Source organism: Sciurus vulgaris, assembly GCF_902686455.1.
Source record: "Sciurus vulgaris genome assembly, chromosome: 8".
In the NCBI taxonomy this organism is placed as follows: Eukaryota; Metazoa; Chordata; class Mammalia; order Rodentia; family Sciuridae; genus Sciurus; species Sciurus vulgaris.
This window is the reverse complement of record NC_136468.1, coordinates 25159706-25176693: the sequence shown is the minus strand read 5'-3', so window position 1 is coordinate 25176693 and position 16988 is coordinate 25159706. Positions and strand designations below refer to the sequence as shown.

At 36.8% G+C, this 16988-nt stretch overlaps 1 protein-coding gene across 1 annotated transcript in view; it reads right to left on the bottom strand.

Moving 5' to 3' along the window:
- Nucleotides 1-16988, bottom strand: part of TNPO3 (transportin 3) — a 78885-nt gene that overhangs the window by 54167 nt on the left and 7730 nt on the right. The window lies entirely within an intron of this gene.

Sequence of the window (16988 nt, the reverse complement as noted above, 5' to 3'; positions counted from 1 at the left end):
CCAAATTCAACACAAATGCCTCTTCATAGGAGAGGGCTAAAACCAACTGACAATATAGACTGAAAAAATTTTCAATCTCAACGTGGGAACAGAGCCAACTATGAAGATCATATGGCTTTTCTAGTCAATTTCTTATGAATATAGAGCACTTCACAAGTAATACATTCTTCAAGATCTTTCCAAAGAGAGATAAGAAGCAAGTCAAAATCAGAAATGGGCAGAATAAACAGGCAGTGCAAATTCCTAAAGTAAATTGAAAACAGCCCCTGAATTCCACAACTCCAGGTTTACAAACATAAAATTTAGCTTTTAATCACATAAACGGGTGGAAAGTAAACATGAAGCATTAACTTCCTTCAAGACACAGCTATTTTATTAATTTTGGGGCATTTTTTTTTAATCCCTTAGAACAAAATACTCAACAAATGTTTAAATGCATTGATATTTCACTGTTAACAACAATTGTCCTTCCTCAGGTAAAACTTTTTCAAGCCACAATATATTTAGCCATTCATTATCTAACTAGTAACACAAGCATATCTATGATTTAATATGCATCAAAATATACTTATTTTCCCCCAAACTCATTTTTTAAATAGCAAAAAGAGTCTATGAAGCTTTGGAATCTCTACAAATATTCTCAAACAGAGCAAATTAGACAGCAAAAAATATTTCAAAACTAAGTACTAGCTGTCATCTCCAAAGTTACCTTAAAGAACCCCAAAATTTAAGTGGATGGAAACCAGCCAGTGATATCTATAAGACTTTTGTAGTTTCAGCTTCAGTTAGAACAGAAGCAGAGTCAAACAACAGAGTATCTACTGGATTCAGGAGCCAACAGGGTATTCATTGGGAAGTACAGAGAGCCAATTTGAGCATTGCAGTTGAAAATGAAAGTGTTTCTACCAAATCCAATGGCAGGTGAATGGAAGAGACCTAGAAAAGATTTAAAAGGGAATGAACAATCTAGTCTTTATAAAACCTACAAACTGAAGAGTCAGGAAAGTGACCCAAACCAAGAAGAAATTACTGTAAAGAGAATAATCAAAATTATACAGAAGTTTGAGATGAAGGAAGAAAAACAAAGGGGAACAAAGGAAATCTCAGAAATCAAGCCACCATATTTTAACTCCTACCCTAAAAATAACAGAAAAGGAAGCCCTATGAAGTTGGAAATATTATACTTAATCAAGATTATTCTACATGTTCAGAAAAACTAACTGCACAAAAAATAAGCAACAAAAGTCAAATGACATATACTGCTGTGGGAACAAAAAGGAGAAACGAGCAGAAAACAACTCCTACAAGGAATGAAGACCAGAAAAACTAGGTTACTATTTCAAAATGCGCTAAAAGACATTAAGAAAATGATATAAGATATAAAATAGCACAAATGGAAAGGAAATTTTCAGAAATGAGATAAACACTCAGGGAAAAAAATGAGAAATTAAAGAAAAAAATCACTTCAGACATAAAAACTAAATTAGGAGGAATTTTATAAGCATGACCAAACACAGCAGATAAGTAAAAAGCAAAGCTGTGTTTAACCAAAAAGAGAAGAAAAGAACAGTTAGTGGTACATGTCTGTAATCCCAGTTACTTGGGGAATGGTTCCAGGAACCCCTCAGATACCAGGTTCAGAGCCACACTGGGCAACTTAGCCAAGACCCTGCTTCAAAATAAAAAAAACAAAAAGGGCTGGGAATATAGCTTAGTGATGAAACACCCCTGGGTTCAATTCCCAATTGAAAAAAGAAAATGGAAGAATGCACTGAAGATACTAAGAAAATCTGACAAAGATGTTCAGTCAAAATCTGGTGAAAGTCACAAACTCTTACATGCAAAAATTCAAAGATTATTATTCCCATGAGTCCTTCTTAAAAAATCTTGTAAAATAAAGAACTTCAGAAAATCATAGTAACTACAGAGTTTGTCATCAACATAAGGACTGATGGTGAATATTACACATTGAGTTTAAGGACAACTAAAAGTAAATGAAGACCCAAAAGAAAGAGAAGTGGGTGGGACTGGGGATGTAGTTCAGTGGTAGAGTGTTTACCTACTGTTGCTGGGTACAATCTCTAGCACTGCTAAGGGAAAAAAAGAAAGAAGAGAAAGGAGAAGAGGGGAGGGGAGGAGAGAGAAAGGACAGGATGGGACCGGAAGAGAAGAGGTATATATTGTTGGCATGCCCTGACAGTTTATAGCATAACTATTAAAGAATGAGGGGGAAAGGAAAGTGCTGGGGAATGAGATTGATGAAACCATGTTGTGTGCATATACAAATGCAGCAATGAATTCCACTATGATGTACAATTTTAATACACCAACAAAAATTTTTAAAAAGAGAATGAGGAGAAAAAGAGGGTAGATGCAAAAATTAATTTAACTGCTGGGCACAGTGGCACATGCCTACAATCCCAGCAACTCAGAAGGCTGAGGCACAAGGATCACAAGTTCAAGGCCAGTCTCAGCAAATAGCAAGGATCTCTGGCAACTTAGTGAAAGCCTGTCTCCAAATAGAAAATAAAAAAAGGTTGGAGATGTAGCTCAGTGCTTAAGCACCGTAGGTTCAATATCCAGTACCAAAATTAAACAAACAGAACTGTTTTCAGTGTGTAGATGACTGGTGATGGTGGTAGTAGTACTAGTATGGTTAATCTGAGGCATCAGGCATTGAATTCTAATGGTATAAAGTAACTGAATAATTATGGGATATTCTATTTCTACCACCCTCTGTGTCTTTGAGAATCTGGATTTTACAATGGAAGAAAAATATATACAAGTCATATAGAAGGGCTTTCAGATAAAAATCATGTTATGCTGAATTTGAATCAGAAATATCTATATGGGACTTGGTGTATTGCTTGGTGGTAGAATATGGGCTTAGCAGGTATGAGACCCTAGTTGTTCAATCCCTAGCACGCCCCACCAAAAAAAAAAAAAAAAGCATGGCGGTGGGGTAGGAAATATCTGTATGAATTCATAAGGTATTATCTTTAAATGAATATTATCTATATGCCTATTATTTATATACCTACTTTTCCATTCAGATACATGCACACATATGCATGTACATGCCAATATATATAATCTGTATTTTAATTTCATATATACAATATATTAAACTCCCTACTCTATTCACTGAAAACCCTAAATATACTATCCTACCCAATCACAAGTGCATCCCTAGTGCTCATGTTGGGGTCTTTAAATTCAATTTCCCACTAAAAGAAACTATTCCTTCTTGAAGGAATAGCAGATTCAAGGTCTGAAGAAGGAAGCAAGAAAGAATGAGCCTATGATACAATTTGTGACACTAGAAAGCAAGGAAGCTACCTACTGAGAGTCATTTCAAAAGTACTTAGGAGGAACTGGCCAACAAACAGGACCAACAGGCTTCAGCAAGGGATTTAAATTATCACATGGAGAGACATGGTGACCATTATAATTAGATATAAACTCAGTATCTTACAAGGGGGAAATCCAGCATTTATTCTGCCTTTCCTATATAAACCATACTTTTAATAACCTAATGGTAGACAAGGAATACTTTATAGAAGTAGTCTATCAAATAAGAAAAAAAGAAAAGATATTTAGAATATACTGTTACTATTTTGCAACCCACAAACAGTGGCTGAAGCAACATTCTGGGACTTGCAAAGTTAGATCAAAAGCAGCTTTGGGACTTTTGCCTTGGTATCCTCCACATTACTCTAAGGAGAGAACTGCCACATAAGAATTCCTTACTACCCTGCTGGAAAGAATATGAAAAGGCCCTAAAGACTACCTGGAAAGTGAGTGAGGACCAGCTGGGTTCAGCATCCTATGGAATTCCAATCACAGTGTCAGACATGTGTATGAAACTGTCGTAGAACCTTCATAGACCAGGCCAACCACCAAATGGATGCCTCAAAGAGCATAATCATAAACTACTAAACTTTGATCAAATTCCTGACCTACAAACTTATGAGATAAAATAAAATGGTTTTTAACTCACTAAATTTTGGGGGTGTTTCACAGTAGAAGATAATCAGAACAGACAACCAGATATGTGCCTCCTAATGAAAATGACAAGATTAAATCTGACTGTCTCTCATCAAGCCTCTAGATCCAGCAGCCAGTATACAGATATCCTTTAGTACCCTTGGGGGACTGGTTTCAGGAACCCCTCAGATACCAAAATCTGCAGATGCTCAAGACTCTGATACAAAATGATACAGAACTTGCATATAACAGACATATCTACACTTGTCACTCATAAGTCACATATAATCGGCAATAGATTATTTGCAACATGTAACAGTATAAATGATATGTAAACAACTGCTGTAATGTATTGTTTAGGACATAATGACATGAAAAAAGTCAATACACGTTCAGTACAGACACAATATTTCTTTACGAATATTTTTGATCTGTTGTTGGTTGAATTCTCAGATGCAAAAACCCACGGACATAAATGGTCAATTTACACAGTAGATTAATCTAGCATTATGATTACACAATCAACAAAATCCAGACCTGGAAACCCGCAGAGGTCAAACGGGCCAGCCTCCTCAACAGAAAAACAATCTACAAAGAGAATCTACAGATTAAAAGACACTCAAAAAGCATATTTAAAGTAATAATAAAAATGGCAAGACTCTACCACAAAGTGTGAGAATGTCTACCTGTTGAAAAAACTATAAAGAAACAAAAATAAAACATTACTATAAAAGAAGAATGGACTAGGCACAAAAGCGCACACCTCTAATCCCAGCAGATCAGGAGACCAAGATAGGAGGATCGAAAGTTCAAACTCAGCCTCAGCAATTTAGGCAAGGTCCTAGGCAACCTAGCAAGACCTTGTTTCAAAATAAAAAATAAGGGTTGGGGATGTGTCTCAGTGATTAAGCAATCCTGGATTCAATCCCTTGGAAGGAAGGAAGGAAGGAAGGAAGGAAAGAAGGAAGGAAGGACAACAAACAAACAAAAAACAACAGTTACTTTTAAGAAGAAGAAAGAAGTCAAGTCAAATAGGGCACAAGGAAGACCTTAGGAAAGGCCAGTAAGTGCTATTTCTTGACCTGTGTTGTGGCTATAAGGACATCCATATATAGTAATTCACCAAACTGTATATTTGTACTGTGTCATTTTCTGCATCTATGTTTAAAAAAACAAAATAACAACAAAACCAAACCCTATATATTGCCAATTAAATTAAACTAGTATGAAGTCTTTCTCCCTAGTAAAATCTGTTAAGACACTAGGTCAGGACCCTTGTAAAAAGTTCACTGTGGGCCAGGCACCATGGTATATGCTTGTAATTCCAGCTATTTAGAAGTTGAAATTACACTCAGTTATACCCTCAACCCACAATTAACTCTGCCTCTTGCCCCCCAGTACTAGGGATTAAACCAAGGAGTATTCTGCCTCTGGGCTACATTCCTAGACCTTTTTTAAAATTTTATTTCAAGCTCAGCACAGTGGTGCATGCCTATAATCCCAGCTACTTAAGAGGCTAAGACAGGAGGATCACAGGTTCAAGGTCAGTCTTGACAACTTAACAAAACCACATCTCAAAAATAAAATTTAAAAAGGGCTAGGGATGTGGCTCACTAGTAAAGCACCCCTGAGTTCAATCCCCAGTACATACATACATATATATATAAATAATTCTTTTTCATTTTGAGATAGGATATTGCTAATAAATTGCCCAGGCTGACCTTGAACTTGAGATCCTCCTGCCTCAGTACCCTAAGTTGATAGGATCAAACGGATGTGATGGTGCACCAAGCTGTTACCTGTATTTTTGACTTAAACATTTCTATCTTCTTAAAAGTTGACATTTCACTGCCAGGCACTTTGGCACAACCCTATAATCCCAGTGACTCCAGAGGCTGAGATAGGAGAATCACAAGTTCAAGGCCAGCCTCAGGAACTTTGTGAGACTCTGCCTCAAAAATAATAATAAAAAGGGCTAGGGATGTAGCACAGTAGTTAAGCACCCCTGGATTCAATCCCAGTTACAAAAAAAAAAAAAAACAAAAAAAAAAAAAAACAAGGGCAGAATCAAAAGACAAAACTAAAACTATTTACCTTGGGCAAACTGGTAAACTTACAAGTTAGAGGTGTGAATTGGTAAATGTGGGGAATAGAGATATAAAGGAGATATACTTTTCAAGCACCTCCAGTGATATTTGAATTTTTTGTTTGTTTTCTTTCCTTTCCTCTGGTTTTTTTTTTTTTTTTTTCTTCTTTTTTTTTTGGGGGGGGGGGGGGGGGGGGGGGGGTGGAAGGGTGGTGCTGGGGATTAAACCCAGGGTCAAAAGCCTACTAGGCAAGGCTCTTTACCATTGAGCTACATCCTCAGCCCATTTTATTTTTGAGAGGGGTCTCAATAAGTTGCTTAGGGTCTTACCAAGTTACTGAAGCTGGTCTTGAACTTGTGAAGGTCCTGCCTCTACTTTGCCCAGCAAATATGTTTCTTTTGAATTATTTATTTATTTACTTATTTAGCACCAGGGATGGAACCCAGGGACATTTTATCACTGAGCTATATCTCTGATACTTTTTGATTCTGAGACAGGGTCTTGCTAAATTACCAGGCTGGTCTCAAACTTGCAAGCTTCTTGCCTCAGCCTCTCAAGTCGCTGGGATTTCAGGGGTGTGCCACCACACCTAGATTAGAACTGTCTTTAAAAAAAAAATTATACTTTTTTTTTTTTTTGTGGTGCTGGGGATTAGAACCCAGGACCTTGTGCATGTGAGGCAAGCACTCTACCAACTAAGCTATATCCACAGCCTCAAAATTGTACTTTTAATATGGAAAAATCTCCAAGATACGTATTTTTAAAAATATATAGTGATATATCCTGTGCATGTCTTGGAAGTGGAACATCCACTGATCTCCTCTATAAAGAAGCTCTGTGGCCTAGCCCCCAACCCCCTATGTGATTATAGCCTTTTGAGGGGCTAGGAAGGTCTTCACCAGCCCAAAGAGCATGGCAGTCATCCCCTCCAGGGACTCACTCAAGGCCACCCACAACTTCTACTGACTCCACCTGGGTTCCATGTCAAGAACGGCTTCTGTGAAAGTACTGCACACTAGTCATTCCCCCCACTGACCAGCATCACTAAAGGGCAAGCGTCTTTTTTGGGATGCTCACTCTCCCATTTGTGGTCATGGTGCCCAACCCAGTGTACTTGGAATCCCTCTAAACTTCCACTAGTGGCCTGGCTTGGGAAGCCACAAGAAAGCAGCCTGGCAGCCAGTCCAAAGAAAGCCAATGCCAGGCCCCATCCTGATCTGAGTGGCTACCACCAACCTCAGGTTTCCAGAGACACTAGCAGCTAGAGCCCTATCCAGCCTATCCCATCCTAATCCCATCTGGTAGACAAGACAGAAGTCAAGCACAGAAGCAATTGCATTCTCCCCTGTCACTCCCCAAGTACTGGGGACTGAACTGAAGGGTTTGCTACTACTGAGTTACATTTGAACTCTTTTAATTTTTCATTAGGAGACAGGTCTCACTAAGTTGTCGAGGCTGGCCTCAAATTTGTAATCCTCCTGCCTCAGCCTGATGAGTAACCAGAATTACATGTTTTCCACTGCGCCCCACTGCATTTGGGTTCTTTTATATTAAAACACTAAATAACAAAAAGGAAGTCAAGAGGGCCTCATTCTTTACTATCCGAGAAATAAGAACTTTCCTGATACCCCATAACTGACTGTCTCATACAGAGTGGAAACATACTCCAAGCATCCAGCAAGAGAATAAAGTGAAATAAATCTTGCTGTATGATTCTTCCTGTAAATTTTTTTATAAAAGGCATGAAACTTTTTAACAAAAAAAGTTTTGTACCCCATATGCTCCCTAAATGGCCTAAAGTTATCTCTCTCATAGCATTTACTAAACATTTCAACTTTGATTATAACAGGATACCTGGTATTATTTCAATCTTCCAGCCAAAAACAACCAGAAAATATTAATTAGGTACTTAAAAAAGGCCCTTTCTGTAGACACTAAAATAGCTTGTACATGAGGCCACAGATCCCAGAGAGAATGGAACACAGGGTTCAGTCCAATATTTGGTTCCACTTTTTCCCTCAAGGTATCCAATTTGAAAGTGGAAGACAAGAGTATGAGATGCTGAAGAACTCTGGGAGGTTTCAACAGACTGGGAAAAAACTGATTTCAGAAAACTGGAATATGGTCAGGTGTGGTGGTGTATACCTATAATCCCAGTAGCTTGGGAGGCTGAGGCAGGAGGATGGCAAGTTCAAGCCCAGTCTCAGCAACTTTGGAGACCCTGTCACAAAATAAAAAATAAAAAGGGCTGGGCATAGGGATGTGCCTCAGTGGTTAAGCACTCCAGTACAAAACAACAATGATAAAACTGAAATATGAAACTGAATTGAAAATTGGAATTCAGATGCCAAGAAAGAGGAATCCTGATAAACACTCCAAGCTTGCAGTCTGGACCCAGTGAAGGAAAGACTAAATATAAATGCTACTTAATTTATGATGGAGTTATGTCCAGATAACCCTTCATAAACTGAAAAGGTCACAGATTGAAAACGTGTTTAATACAGTTAACATTCCAAATATCACACTTCATGTACTATACCTTTAATGCCCAGAATACTCATTTTAGACTATAGTAAGACAAGATCATCTAACACAAGGTCTATTTTATAATAAAGTACCAAATATCTCATGTAGTTTATTGAAAACTGCACTGAAAGTGAAAAATAGAACAGTTGCATGAGTGTGCTTTCACACCATGGTAAAGATAATAAATCACAAGTCACAAATTCCATTATGTGTCAGGAAACAGCTACACACCAGTTCTCAAAAAGCCTGAAACTTCTCCAAGATAGACCATATGTTGTGCCACAAAACAAGTCCTAATAAAGTTAAAGCCTGAAACCATAAAAAGCATCTTTTCTAATAACAATTAATGAACAGAAGAAAAACCAGAAAATTTACAAATATGTAGAAATTAAAGAGCACATTCTTGTTTAAGAATGGGAAAAAAGGCCAAGGAAGGGAAATGAGGAAATATCTTAAGACAAATGCACAATATACCAAAACCTATGAGGTGCAGCAAAAGTTATGCTAAGAAAGAAATTTACAACTGTATATGCTTGTGTTAAAAGAAAAAAAGAAATCTCAAATCAATAGCCTAACATTTTAACTTAAGTAACTAGAAAAAGAACAAACTAAACCCAAAGTTAGCAGAAAGCAGAATATTAAAAAGATTTAGATCAGGACTAAAGAAAATGTTCCTGTCCCACTCCCTCATTCCCAAACATATATACTAAAAAGATCATGTCTCAAAATTTAACAAACAGGTGGTGAAGGGTCTGGGGGTGTAACTCAGTGGTAGAGTACTTGCAGAGTATGCATGAGGCTCTTGGATCAATCCCCAGGACCACCCAAAAAAAAAAACCATCCCCCCAAAAAACAACCACCCAAGATTACATGATTAACCATCAGGAATATAAATCAAAATCACAATTAGATATCCCTTCACATCCACCAGGATAGCTATAATCAAAAAGACATAAGTGTAGGTGAATATGTGGAAAACAAGATGGTACTTCCTTGAAAGGTTAAAAACAGTTATATTACTCAGAAATTCAACAAACACTAGAACATAATTATTCATTGCAATGTTACTTATAACAGTCAAAAGATGGAACCCAAATGTTGGTTCACTGATGAATGGATAAAAATGTGGTGTGTGTGTGTGTACGCACACTGCGTGTGCATGCCTATGTGTATGTTGTTCAATCATAAAAAGAATGAAGTGGGCTGGTGATGCATCTTAGTGGTACCGCACTTGCCTAACATGCACATGAGTTCAATTCTCAACACCACACAAAAAAATATTTTTTTTAAATTAAGGGGGGAAACAAAAATCGAGTAAGGAGGGGAGGAAATAATGATATCTGCTACAGCATTGGTAAACCTTGAAAATGTTATCCTAAGTGAAAGAAGTCAGTTGCAGAGAACTATGAAGTGCACAATCCCATTTATATGAAATGTCTTGAACAGGAAACTCTTTATAGACAAAAAGTGGGTTGCCTAAGGCTGGGATGGGGTGGAAGGAGAGAGTAAACCAAGGGGTATGGATTTCTTTTTAAGGTGATAAAACTTCTCTAAACTTGATGGTGGTGATGGATGTACAACTCCATGAATATACTAAAAATGTCTACATGTTAAGTGGGTGAGTTACAATTTTTTGAATTTCACTAAAAGCTGTTATTTAAAAAACAGGCAAGCCAGGCTTGGTGGCACATGCCTATAATCCCAGCCGAAATTCTGGAGACTCAGGCAGGAAGATCCCAAGTTCAAAGACGGTCTCAGCAACTTAGTGAGACCCTGTCTCAAAACAAAAGACTAGGGATGTAGCTCAGTTGTAAAGTACACCTGGGTTCAATCTCAGTACCAAAAAAACAAAAAACAAAAAACAAAATTTATGATGTAAGTCAGGATAGTGGTTGTTATGGAATGGGAGAAATGATTTACTGGGAAGAAGCATTCAGGAGCCTGTTAGGATATTGGAATGTTTTATGCCTTGATGCTATTAGTGATTATATGTCAACATAAGTAAAAAAACAACAACAACAACAAAAAAAAAAACCCAGAAACTGTGCACTTTACACTACAGTATATGTAAGTAAATTATCTTTTGATAAAAGTATTTTTTAAATAAAAAAGTGTTTTTCTGTAAGTGAAAAATTGATGAAGCTACAGGTTATAATTTCTACATAGCCTAACACTTCTCATGTTAATATCTGTACACTATGGAAGACACAAAATTATTCCAGTCTAATTAAAAAAGCTAATATGGGGGCTCAGGGATAGAGTACAAAGGTAGAGTGCTTGCCTAACATGTACAAAGCCCTTAATTCAATCCCCAGCACCAAAGTAGGGGGAAAAGTTAATGTGGTATGCACAGATATGTCTAACTACACATAAGAAAAAAAAAAGTTAGCAAACAGAATCACATTTATTTTGACTTCATGGTACAGAAAAAAATCTAATATTAATTTGAATTGTTCTCTAAATAAATCTAATGTAACAAAACTCAGAAAAGATGTCTCTAGCAGGAATAAATGAATCCTTTACTTATTACCATGGTATCCTTGACGGTCACAGCTAAACTACAGAATTTTATGCTGTAATTATTTGGGCCTTATTCATCTTTCCTCGTAAATTCTTTTCAAAAGTAAGGAAACAACCTTAATTATCTTTGCAACTCCCAAAATCCACAGATAAGTCCTTATGCTATATAAAGCACTTTATAAAGTTCGTACTAACTTTTTTGGGGGGTTGGGGTGGCACTGGGGATTGCACCCAGAGGCACTTTACCACCAGAGCTACATCCCCAGCCCTTTTTATTTTTATTTTAAGATGGGGATCTCACTAAGTTGCTGAGTCTGACCTTGAACTTGCAACCATCCTGCTCCAACCTCCTGAGACTACTGCACTCGGCAGTAGTTTTTATTAAATTGTTAGATATGAAGCAAAATGATAACACCATCTCATAAGTCTCTGACACCTCTTTGTTCTCCCAAACATGAAGCCCATCCTTTCACCAGGTAGGTGAAATACTTCATTGGGGACACCTATCAGAACAGAACATAAAATGTTTAGAGAAAAAAGGCAAGGCAACAGAAATAAGCCAGTAAATTCTTTACAGATAAGGAACACAAAAGCCCTCAGAAGATGAGAATTTGAGTACTCATTTGTAAAACTGCACTGGCCATGCCAGGATAGAAACTTGGTTTTGTCTTATTTTAGCAGTAAGAAGAAACTTGATGTTTTTCTTAACTAAAACCTGAAGATTTAAAAACCTGGAGAAAATGTGGAGACAACCTTTCTAGAATAAGGCTTACTTTAAACTATATATATTATTTCTGAAATAGAAAAAAAGGAGAACAGCCCAGGCAAATAAATCAAACATAAAATGTCTATCTTCTAATGCTCACTGTATTATTATCTAGGTGGGGACGGGTGTTGTTTTTTACAAACTATTTTTAATTTTTGTTCTTTACAGTGCTGTGGATCAAACCCTGGGTTCCTTGTATACTTTAGGCAAGCGTTGTACCACTGAGCTATGTCCCCAGCTGCCTTTTTAATCTTAAAGCTGATTCACTAGTCGAAAGTGCCCTCCTATCAAATATCTTGTTTTTTCGAAAAAGAACTAACTATCAGAGTGAGTCCTAAAGAAACTAGGCAAAAGAGTATCAAAAGTTACCAAGGAGACTGGGCCTATAGCTCAGTGGTAGAGTACTTGCCTCGCAAGTGTATGGCACTGGGTTCAATCCTCAGCACCACATAAAACTAAATAAATAAATAATCATGTCCATCTACAACTAAAAAAAATTTTTTAAAGTTATTAAGTAAATCATTAGTAAAAAAGTTACCCATGATAATGCCAATACTAAACGTTAAAGAGACCACTTATTGATTTATTTTAATTCTAGGAGAGTTTAAGAAATTACTGACATCTAAAACTTATGAAGTGATCTTATTCTGGTCACTGAATCAAAGAAAAGGCAACCAAATTCTGATATCCTTGACACTATAGTACGTTGCTCATCATTCTTCCCCTCTGCTAAGCTACAGAAAGGAAGAGAAGGAAGAGAATCAAGAAAGGAAAAGAGATTTTTTTTCAAGGAGAGAATAAAGCACTTACACTTCATAGGACTTTCTAGCCACAGATGCCAGGTGCTACCCACTGAAATCCAGGCTTGGACTAAGCTCCACATTTCTGAAAGGACCATCTCAACCGAAGCCTGGGGCTCCGAGTCAGCAGGAGGAAGCTGCAGCTCCCACTAGCAGCACATTTCAAAGAGGCTGCAACAAGAGAACATTTTCCATTTAAGTATCTAATTCCAGTCTTCCATTTCACAAAGCAGTAGCAGAACAGGCCTTTATATCAGTCTTTTCAAAAGATATTTCCATGACTATGTGATAAATATGGGGCAGGCTATGGCCCAGCAATCCTTTCACTAATATGTTCCAAGTTGTTCATTATACTTCACAGCGGATCTGAAAAGTACTTGCCCCTTTTCTTTTTTAATAGTGCATTGTTGCTCCAAGATTCACGTCTACACTAACATTTCTAAAACTGCCAAATCAACCAAAATCACTGCATAGTCCTCAACAATGCAAGCACACACCCGGTTAGGAGCCAAAGGAGTCATTAGCTGCCAAGAATTGGAAGCAGATTTGGGCTGCTACTTAATCCTACACAAAAACCTTTTAAAACACTTAATGGAGAATAGAAGAGATCTGGAAAACAGAAAATGAGATTCTGGAAATACAGATAATTTCAACAGACAGGTCTGTTGAAAGTAACATAAAAGTATCAAGTTGCTACAATTTTAAGCATATCAATCAATGAATGATATATTTATTAAAGGAAGATTTTTCAAAGATTTATAGTATATTGAGGGAGGTTTGTAGGGAAGAGGGAACTATCTCACAGTGCTGAATAAAAAGAACTCATAATGGTGAAGTTAAGAATTACACTTCTGGGGCTGAGGATATAGCTCAGTTCGTAGAGGGCTTGCCTGTTAAGCACAAGGCCCTGGGTTCAATCCCCAGCAACACACACACACACACACACACACACACACACAAAAGAATACACATGTCGGGCTGTGGCTGTGGCTCAGTGGCAGAGCATTTGTCTAGCATGTGTGAGGTACTGGGTTCCATCCTTAGCACTGCATTAAAAACAAACAAAGACACACTGTCCATCTACAACTACAAAAAAAATTTTTTTAAAGAATTAAACTTGTCAATTTTAACACTGCTGTTACATCTGAAATAAAGGTGTGATGTTATAAGAAAGAAAAAAAATCATATAAAGAAAACTATCCATCAACAAAGCAACATTTTAGATAGCTGCCCTGCAACAATGTGGTATAGAGCTAGAAAATGGGTTTCTCAAAAAAAAAAAAAAAAATTTTTTTTCATGAGATAGGTGAAGAAAAAACAACTCTAATTTAGAAACAGAAAAAAATGTGAAAGCTGATCAACTATCCCCCGCCCGCTTTGTTTTGCAGTGCTGTAGATCAAGCCCATTCTATGTAAGTACTCTACCGCTGAGCCATATCCCCAACCCGTCAACTATCTTAAGTCTTATTATATACAATCCTTTATGAGAAATTTACAAATGAGACAAATTGTTAATTTGTCACAATGAATTATTTTCTGACATTTATCTTGGATAATGGGAGAGAAAATGGTTTTGAAGGGATATTATTTAAGAAAAATAATAAGCACCAAGCATTTTGGCACATGCCTGTAATCCCCAGCTCAGAAGGCTGAGGCAGGAGGATTGAAAATTAGAAGCCAGTCTGGGCAACTTAATGAGACCCTGTCTCAAAGTAAAATTTAAATAAAAAGCTGAATCTGCAGCTCAGTGTTGGAATGCTTTTCTAGCCTGTGTATGGCCTGGGTTCAATCTCCAATACTATCAAAAAGGAAAGGAAAAAGAAAAATATAATCTGAGAAAAGGCAGATGAGCTGAACTACCACTACCTAAAAATATTTTTCAAATTTTGCAAGAGAGCCTGAAATACAGAAACCATGGGGAAATAAACAGAGGTAATATCTTCATCATGAATAAATAAAAGACTTCCACTTCCAAAAGCAGTTGTAAAAGAAAAAAACCATGAAGGCAAACTTCCAGGCCCACAAAATACTCCTGTATGATTTTTGTCTATAAACAAAAAAGCTTCTATAGCACTAAATTTAGGTAACTTTCAATTCACAACCATTTCCATAATAACTGAATATTCAACTGAAAAAAATTATTTCTCTTATGAGGTAAGAGATTCTTAGCTAAAACCAAGTATTTAAATCATGGCCACTAAAATTTCAGAAGACTCAGAACACTCTTCAAATGTTTCTAAGACCATATACACCGTCCTATCCTGATCTCAAAGGAAGGAATCAAACCAAATGACAGCACTGTACACCACAGTATCCCTAGTTTCTGACAAAATCCCAGTTCTTCTAAACACAAGGACCTCTGTCAAATGAATTTATAGCTATCAGTCACACATGGAATGGTACTAAATACTTTACCCAAAATATTCATGACAAGTTTAAAGAATCCCTATCTTAAAAATCTTTAATCACCTATGTATGTGAATTGACCTCAAGAATGACCCTAAAAAAAGATAAATTTGGATCCATAAAATTGACTCCATTTGGAAGTAACGAAGCATGCATTCCCTGATGATCATTTTGCTGAGGGATTTATTAATTATACTAAGGCAGCCCTGCCTTAAAAGTAGAAAGTACCAACCAAGTGCAGTGGCACACGCCTGTAATTCCAGTATTTGAGAGGCTAAGGCAGGAGGAGGATCACAAGTTCAACATCAGCCTCAGAACTTAGGCCCTAAACAACTTAGTAACACCCTGTCTCAAAATTTAAAAAGGACTGGGTGATGTCACAAAGCTACATCCTTAGCCCTTTTTTACTTTGAGACAGGGTCTCACTAAATTGCCCAGACTGGCCTTGAACTTTTGATTCTCCCTCAGCTCCCCACCCAAAAGCTGAGATTACAGGCATGTACCACCATGCCTGATTTCAGAGGAAATTTTATTGTACATATTAAGCACATGCTAACACAATGTTGAAGGATCAAATTTTTCAAACTGATAAGAAATGTAAAACGAGAGATTTAAATTATAAAACATATTACATTGTTTTAGAAGACTGAATACTCATATAAAAATGTCTACTTTTCAAGTCCAATTCTAAATATATTCTCTTACTTTGGGGAAAACTGTTTCAATGATATTATACTATGACTGAAATAGAAAATACAAGTAAGTAACAAACACTGAAAAGCTAAAAGAATTATGCTATGGGCATGAGAAAAAAATAAGTAAAAATCGTAATGTAAACTTGCTAACAGAAAACTCACCAAAAGGGGAAAAAATAATTGTTTACTAATATTTCCAAAAATTAAGACAGTACTTTAAAAGAGCTTCTGCAAGATGAACACTACAAAATTCCCCTTTGGCATAAGTGTAAATTTCCAATAAATAAAAATAAGGCTTCTCTCAGGGTTTCACCTGTACAAGCCTAAGACACCCTGGTAACATCCTAGTACCACAGTGCAAGCTAGGGAAACACAGGAGAGGGAGTCTGAGTAATCACAACTTCCTATGAATTAAATTTGTTTTAAAGTTCGACGTAGCTTAATATTCTATAAAATTTGAGAATCAGTACGGTAGTTCCAAAAAAAAAAAAAAAAAAAAGACAATTACCATATGATCTAGTAATTTCACATCTGAGCATACATCCAAAAGAACTGAAAGCAGGGAATCCAAGAGACATTGTACAACCATGTTCATAGTAGCATTATTCACAACAGCCAAAGTTCTTAGAAGCAAGTATCCATCAATGGACGAATGGATAAACAAAATGTGGTATATACACACAATGGAATATTATTCAGCCATAAAAAGGAAATTCTGACTCATACTACAAGAATGAACAGACATGTTTGGTGAGAAAAACCTGTCACAAAAAAATATCAGCCAGACATGGTGGTGCACACCTGCAATCCCAGCGACCAGTGAGGCTTAGGCAGGAGGACTGCAAGTTCAAGGCCAGTCTCAGCTACTTAGAGACCCTGTCTCAAAAAACAAAAAGAGCTGGAGAAGCAGCTCAGTAATAAAGCATCCTTGGGTTCAATCCAGTACCAAAAAGAAAGGAAAAATAATATATGATTCCACTTACATGAGATTCCTAGAGTAGTCAAATTCAAATAGACAAAGCAGAATCGTGGTTGCTATGGTAAGGGGGAAACGGGCTTATTGTGTTTAATGAGCATAGCTTTAGTTTTACAAGAAGAAAATGTTCTGGAGATGGATGGTGTTAATGGTTACATTACAATGTAAAAGTAATTTATGCCACCAAACTATACACTTAAAATGGCTAAAATGGTAAATACTTGT